The 7,071-nt window shown below is 34.9% G+C and overlaps 1 non-coding gene across 1 annotated transcript; it reads right to left on the reverse strand.

Annotated features, from left to right (window-relative positions):
* Positions 1–1,993: 1,993 nt before the first annotated feature.
* On the reverse strand, positions 1,994–2,066 carry TRNAS-GGA (transfer RNA serine (anticodon GGA)). Its single transcript has one exon. It is a non-coding gene; the product is annotated as a tRNA-Ser (tRNA).
* Positions 2,067–7,071: the final 5,005 nt, after the last annotated feature.

The following is a 7,071-nucleotide window of genomic DNA, read 5'->3' on the forward strand; positions in this document are numbered from 1 at the left end:
GAGCAACCCACTCCAGTATTCCTGCCTGGGAAGTCCATGGACAGAGGAGCCTGGTGGGCTATAGTTCAGGGGATCACAAAAGAGCTGGACACAACGTGGGGCCTAAACAAAACCAATGCAAATGAGTTACAAACATTATTTCTAATCCTCACACAGCTATCTTTTATTGAATGCCTATCAGAATCTGATCACTATAATAGGCACTTATATGTAAATCATTCTTTGCTTAGGTACAATTTATTTGTTTCAATACATTTCCTTAATTTTAAGGTCATTTAAGATAATTTGTTCATTGGAATGGGAGAAATGTTATCTATGTTTTATTAACTATTGACTCTAAGTTGTGCTTTTGTTGTTGTTGTTAGAGTAATGTAACTATGAAACTTCTGTTAAAGTGATTAAGCTTACATTATCTAAAATTACTCATTTGCTTTTTCTTTTAAATATTATCTTGGTAGTGTCAGTTCTGAGTGATGTTCAGGTTGTTATCATACACAATGTTATGAATACTTCCATCATAACTCTGGATTTCTTGGCTCAAGATTTTAATAAGATGGCAATACCACAAATGGGGTGAAAATAATCCCTGAATGCAGCTCTTATACATACCATGAACATATGTATATATTTAGAAGTGGGCAGAATGTCACTTGGCTTTCACTTTGGGCGGGATTTGAAGAGTTCTTTTAAAATGAAGAATGGAGTTCAAATTTGAGTTCAAATTACACCTCTTTATTCACATACATCTGTATGTGATGTTCATACTATTTTTGATTCTAGTAAAACACAAAGCAGTTTAGTTTTGGTATATTTAGATGCAAACTGACCTCAGAGAGGTTTTTTTTGCCCCCTCCATGGCTTGCCACTTATTTATTTATTTTTTTTAATGGAAATGGAAAACATCAAGTCACTTTCTCTTAGAAAATATAAATGTACAATAATTAGGGACACGGAAAATTCTGAGAAGTACAGGATTAGTCATGCAGTAATATGAGCTCACATCTGCAGCTAGTCTAAAAACTGTCATACAGATCTAATTCTGCTTCAGTGCAAATGTAATTTGCTGGTGACTGTGTTTGTTTAAACCCATTGACTACTTAATTTTTTATCACATTTTTAAACTAGGCTACTGGGAAAATAATGCACCTGTGCAGGCTGATACTACTGTTAAGTTTGTGATTTACAGCCACAAAAGTTTTTCAATATTGCCTAGTGATCCTTCTGTTTTTCTTTTAAATTAACATTCTTTCACATATTTTCACTGCTTATTTCAAATCTTGTCCATTCCTCTCTTTTCTCCAATATAACCATCTCCTTGAACCACCTCTTCTTTCACAGAGACAATCAAAAATCCCACAAGATAAATTACTCAACTTCTTTCCACAACTCTAACAATATACAGTGATCTTTCTTCTTTCCTCCTACCCTGTACTGCATTCATTGCAACTCCATCTGTTTTATTATGTCTGTAGTTATTCCTTCCTTATGATTCAAATAAGATCAAGTTTTTCCCATCTTAAAACAATCTTACAAAACGTTTACATACATATTGAAATTCAAAAATATGTGATAAATATGATAAAATTTGAAATCCCAGCCCAGATTCTCTACTATACTCATACCTGTACATACCATTGATATCTGGGTATTCCATAGGAAAGTCACTCAGACACACTTCAAAATTTATATACACTTAAGTGATTCTGACATTCACTCTCCCTTATCATTTTGTTCCTGCATCTGGATTTCTTTTTCTCCCCTTGGGTCAGCAGCCATCAAGACCTTACTTGAATATTTTATTACTTGCATCAAGACCTAGCATTTGCATATTTCTGGAGTCCACTGGTTTTTGTATATTTCTAGTAAAGTAAAGTCGCTCAGTCGTGTCCTACTCTTTGTGACCCCATGGACTGTAGCCTACCAGGCTCCTCCCTCCATGGGATTCTCCAGGCAAGAGTACTGGAGTGGGGTGCCATTGCCTTCCCCAATGGATCTTCCTGGCCCAGGGATCGAACCTGGGTCTCCTTCATTCCAGGCAGACGCTTTAACCTCTGAGCCACCAGGGAAGCCACTGCATTAATCAGATCATCATTATTATTTCATTAGATTATAGTGTTTGCCCCCTCCCCAAATTCTCAACTCTCCCAGGTGTATCCACAAATACGTTCCTCACATTCCTATTAAGTCAATGTCCTTACTCTTGTTAATCTCCTACATAAGATCTTCAAGAGGCTTTTCAGTTCCCCTGGATAAAATGTGACCTTCTTTACCAACAATGCCTGATCCTTCTTGAAATAATCTTTATCTGAATTGAGTGCATATTTTATTATAAGTTCTTTTCCCTCTACTTTTAGAAGCTAAACTTCTCATTTCTTGGAAAGCATACAGTGTCACAGTATTTCCGAAATCTTCAGCTAACTGTTTTCTCCTGGAGTTCTCCTCCCTTGGCAATTTTCCTAAATGATTCAACTTCATTGTCCAGTTTATCCTTGTTTCCTATTAAATGCTCCTGTGGCCTCTTCTTAGAGGGCTCTAGACTAACTTTTCGATAGCAACTTGATGATGTCGCTTGCCCATTAATCTGTGTCTATCACTAAATTCTCAGTTATTTACATCAACACCTAACTCCACTTGGTCATTGACCGATACCTAGAACTCAACATATTGTCTTGCATGTACATTGGGATCAAATATATTTGTTGAAAGTATCTTTTTAACGTTGAGGTTATTATTTATTTAAATTCAGAAGTTATATTTAACATATTTTAAATGAACATGATTGCACATAATTTTTAGTTCTAAGCTATAATTTAACACTTTCCACATAAATCTTAAGGTAGCAATAGTATATTGCATGCATTTTATCTTATAGATTTATAATATACAAAATTGAATTTACCAAGTGGTAGTTTATAACTTGGGGCTTAACAGGTGACTCAGTGGTAAATAATCTACTTGCCAAAGCAGGAGATATGGGTTTGATCCCTGGGTTGGGAAGAGCCCCTGGAGAAGAAAATGGCAACCCAACCCAATATTCTTACCTCAGAAATTCCATGGACAGAGGAGCATGGTAGGGCTACAGTCCATAGAGTCACAAAAGAGTCAGCCATGCCTTCGCGACTAAACAACAGCAATAACAATTTATAACTCAGGTTTAATTTCTACATGACCTACAATACTCATCAATATATTAGATTTACCATAAATATTTGATATAAACTAAAAATTAACAACATGATGGCATGAAATAATTTATTTTAACAATATTTAAAGACTATTGTTTCTATATACTAGAGAATGCTGGTATTTTGAATCTGATAAATGTGGATGTTGATTACTGAGCAAAATTAGACAATAATAAAACTACCATTTATTAAATAACTTCTATATGTTTACATAATCTAATTCAGTCTTTAATTCAATACTACTATATTAATTTATTTAAATTAACCTTTTAAATGTATTCTTATTTATAAAGCAATGGAGGGAATGAAAATACATATGGTCTAAGAAATAGAGAAAATAAATAACATAGATCCAAAGATTATTTATATTAAACCATTTATCTTTCTTTTGAGAATTTGAATTTTGTTATGAGAATGGATTGCAACTATTTAAGGAGTAGAATGATTTGCACAGAGAAAACTCTCAATACATGTTAGTTATTATTTTTTAAACAACCTTATATATTAAATCTCAAAATTGCCATTTGGTTTCTTGCCCTTGGACAGTAATGGTGCCTTACAACAGACCTGAACCCCAATTCCTACCTTCTCATTGGGAGTGAATGGTGAAGCTGAGCGGGAAAAGAGATACACACTGTTCCTGTGCATCGTCCCTTCATTATACCATTTTATACTTCCTTTTCTCTTTGCCTTCTACTCTCCCATCATTTCTTCAGAACTTGGATGAATGCTCATTCTGATTTTAGCCATGTGTAGAACAGAATTGTCCATGAATATTGCACAAAATGGAAGCTCCATCCTCTTGGATTACAAGAACATAATTGGTCACCAACAGATGCCTTAGGCCTGATATTTGTGAGAAATATTACATAAATAGTATACTTGAACCATTTTTATTTTAGGTGTTTGTTAAAGAAGTTTTTCTAAAACTAATCAGAGAGGGATACTTGTATCTGAAAAAAAAAAATTAAACCACATAAAAGAAGGGTCTTGACTAGTGTGCTTCAGTTATGTTGAAACTTGGTATAAAAAACTTCAGTAAATTGCTGGTTTAATTGTCTAATGAGACCAACACGTTTCAGAAGCAGGTGAGTATATAGTTCAGGAGGAGATACAATGTATCTTGACCACAGTTTTCCTGGCCTAGTTTCACAAAGAAGGTGCCTAGCTGCTGATGACACAGTCTTTGAGAAAGCAAGTAACAATTTTCTATATCATTAAGTTAAGAAAACTTCCTTTTTTTTGTTTGTTTGTTTTAAAGGGCATTTTAAATAGTTGAACTCTACTGTTCTTGATCAAAATTCAGTTATCAAATCTGCTTGCACTTTGGGACTACAAAAAGAAGCCAGTTCCTAGGAATCTCTGAATCAAGTCTCTGCTTAGATATTTCCAGCAATGTTAAAAGCGTGTTTTGCAACAACTCATTATTACACTTTATGATAGATTGCAAGGCACAATTTTCAAAATGACTAGCAAATTAATTATGCTTGTGAGCCTGGTGATTCTTCGTTTACAAATGTGAAAAGAACATGCAAAAGGCACTTGGTGAAAGAATGGCATACACGGCACTCAATGTATGTGGTAAATTGGACACTAAAAGAAGACATGTGCCTGAATGTCAGGCAGAGATTGCTGGATTGGAGATGTAAATACTAAAATAAATAATTCTGGCAATCAAGTTGCTTACCAGATTTGCCCTTTGCAAATTCAAATAGGATATATCCTCGTAATTTCTTCTGAACCATCTCTTCAATATGCAGAAATAATAAACATTTCTGAAGCATCGTTCATTGACTGTCTGCAAAATGCCACAACTGAAGATCAGCTGTGGTTGATTTAAATCTGAAGATCAGATTTAGATTGGTTGCAAGCTAAAAGGAATGCACACTGTTAATTCTTAGTGGCTGAGTATTAGAACACATTATTTTATCACAGTAATGGTTCATCCCTTTGTCAACTGGGCCTTGGCCTAAATGTGACAGTAGAAGAGTGATTGTGCCAGGAGAATCACAGTTCAGAACTTTGCTCTGGGCATGGTCGATGTCTTATGGAAGTTTGGAGCAAGAGGTACAGCTGTCATTGTCAGCCTCCATTCTCTGGGAAATACTTCTAGGAGGTGGATGAATGTTCTTGTAAATCATGTAAAATTAGTGGCAGTGGCATTAACACAATATAAAAATAGAATAAGAAGGGTATGAATATATCCATAACCCATCATTTACAGGTAAGATTATTTTTAAAATAACATCACTCTATTAAAATAGTAAAATAGACTGAATTCATACATGGTTACTTACCTACAGGCAGGCTACATTTTTAAGAATTTGGTGAAATTTTTAGAATTGGTTAAATTTGATTTCCAAGAATATAAAAATCCTATCAAATATTCTTTAAAATATATGCCTATTTAAAGAAGATTTCTTAAAACTGCATGTGTTTTATGCTGAAATACCTATTTTTACATCATTCTCCAAATTCACTCTTAATATATCATTAAAAATTACAGAATAATATGTTTTAGTTTTTAAATAAAATTCCCAAGTTTATGGTATTTGAGGAAAGCAGTTCTGGATGATAGTGTAGAATGAAGGGTATCAATGAATTGAGGATAATTTAAAAAAAAAAAAAAAACTACCTTGTTGAGGGGAAAGTATTGAAGCTGCTTGGGAAAGTTAGAGAAAAAGAAATAATTGTGAACACAAAGCAGTGTTCTGTATAGTGTTGGGATGACACTCTATAAAGTGATTGATAGATCAAAATAACAAGGAGGGAGATAGCTTGATATAATTGTTAACATTAAAAAAATTTAAATGATTTTCATATGCTAAATGAGAGGCATTGATAAGGAAAGTTTATAAAGGAAGATATTTTGTCAGTGGATGAAGCAAGAAGAAGGGCTACCTGAGGCTGATATGAAAATTTCAGAGAAATAGACTATTTCTACTTGAAAGTTTACTAAGGAATTTTAATCATCAAAGGAAAGTGAAGAGGAACATTGAAAAAAAAAATATAGGGAACATTTGATGTTTGGGAATGTGTGAAAGAATTTCTTTCAATGACAGTTCCAGATACCTGGCATGTAGAGTTAATAGAGGTCCTGGGTGAGAAAGAATCTAACAAAGGGCATCTATAACAAACCTGACATAGTTGGCAATGACAGGATGGGAAAATATGTAACAGACCTACAGTACATTTTGATCAGGAGAAGGGAATGCAGGTGAGCAGCCCATATGGCTGGAGCAGGCTAGACTCAGGGCTATAACTGCAATTTTGTTGGGCACACTTGAATGGTTTCAATAAGGTTGTTCTTCTGTGTGCCTGGGAAAACTCCATTGGAGCCAGACTTGAGGGGACTGTACCATAAAATGCAATGGGAGAACTCATTAGGCTCCAAAATTCACTTAATCCAATGATTCAAAAAGTAATGTTAGACTCCTTAGGGAGGAAGTTCTGAGTCTATTTCAGAGCTTAATCCCAGAAATAACAAAGAACCACAGTGTGAAGGGCTTCAACAATAGAAGTTTATTTTCCCAACGTTCTAGAGGCTAAGTGGTCCCAATCAAGTTGTCAAAGGACTGGTTTCTCTGAGGCCTCTGTTTAGCGCATTGTCAGCCATCTCCCTGTGTCTTCAACTTCCTTTCCTCTGTGGTATCTGTGCATCCTCTTCTCATAAGGACATCAATCGTTTTTGATCAGGACCTAAACTGACTCAATGGACATGGGTTTGAATAAACTCTGGGAGTTGGTGACAGAGAGGCCTGGCATGCTGTAGTCCATGGGACTGCAAACAGTTGGACAAGACTGAGCAACTGAACTGAATTGAAACTAGTCACTTCATTTAATCTTTACTATCTCTCTAAAGACCCTGTCTTCAGGGAAGTCACAC

The sequence above is a fragment of the Ovis canadensis genome, chromosome 9, assembly GCF_042477335.2.
Source record: "Ovis canadensis isolate MfBH-ARS-UI-01 breed Bighorn chromosome 9, ARS-UI_OviCan_v2, whole genome shotgun sequence".
In the NCBI taxonomy this organism is placed as follows: Eukaryota; Metazoa; Chordata; class Mammalia; order Artiodactyla; family Bovidae; genus Ovis; species Ovis canadensis.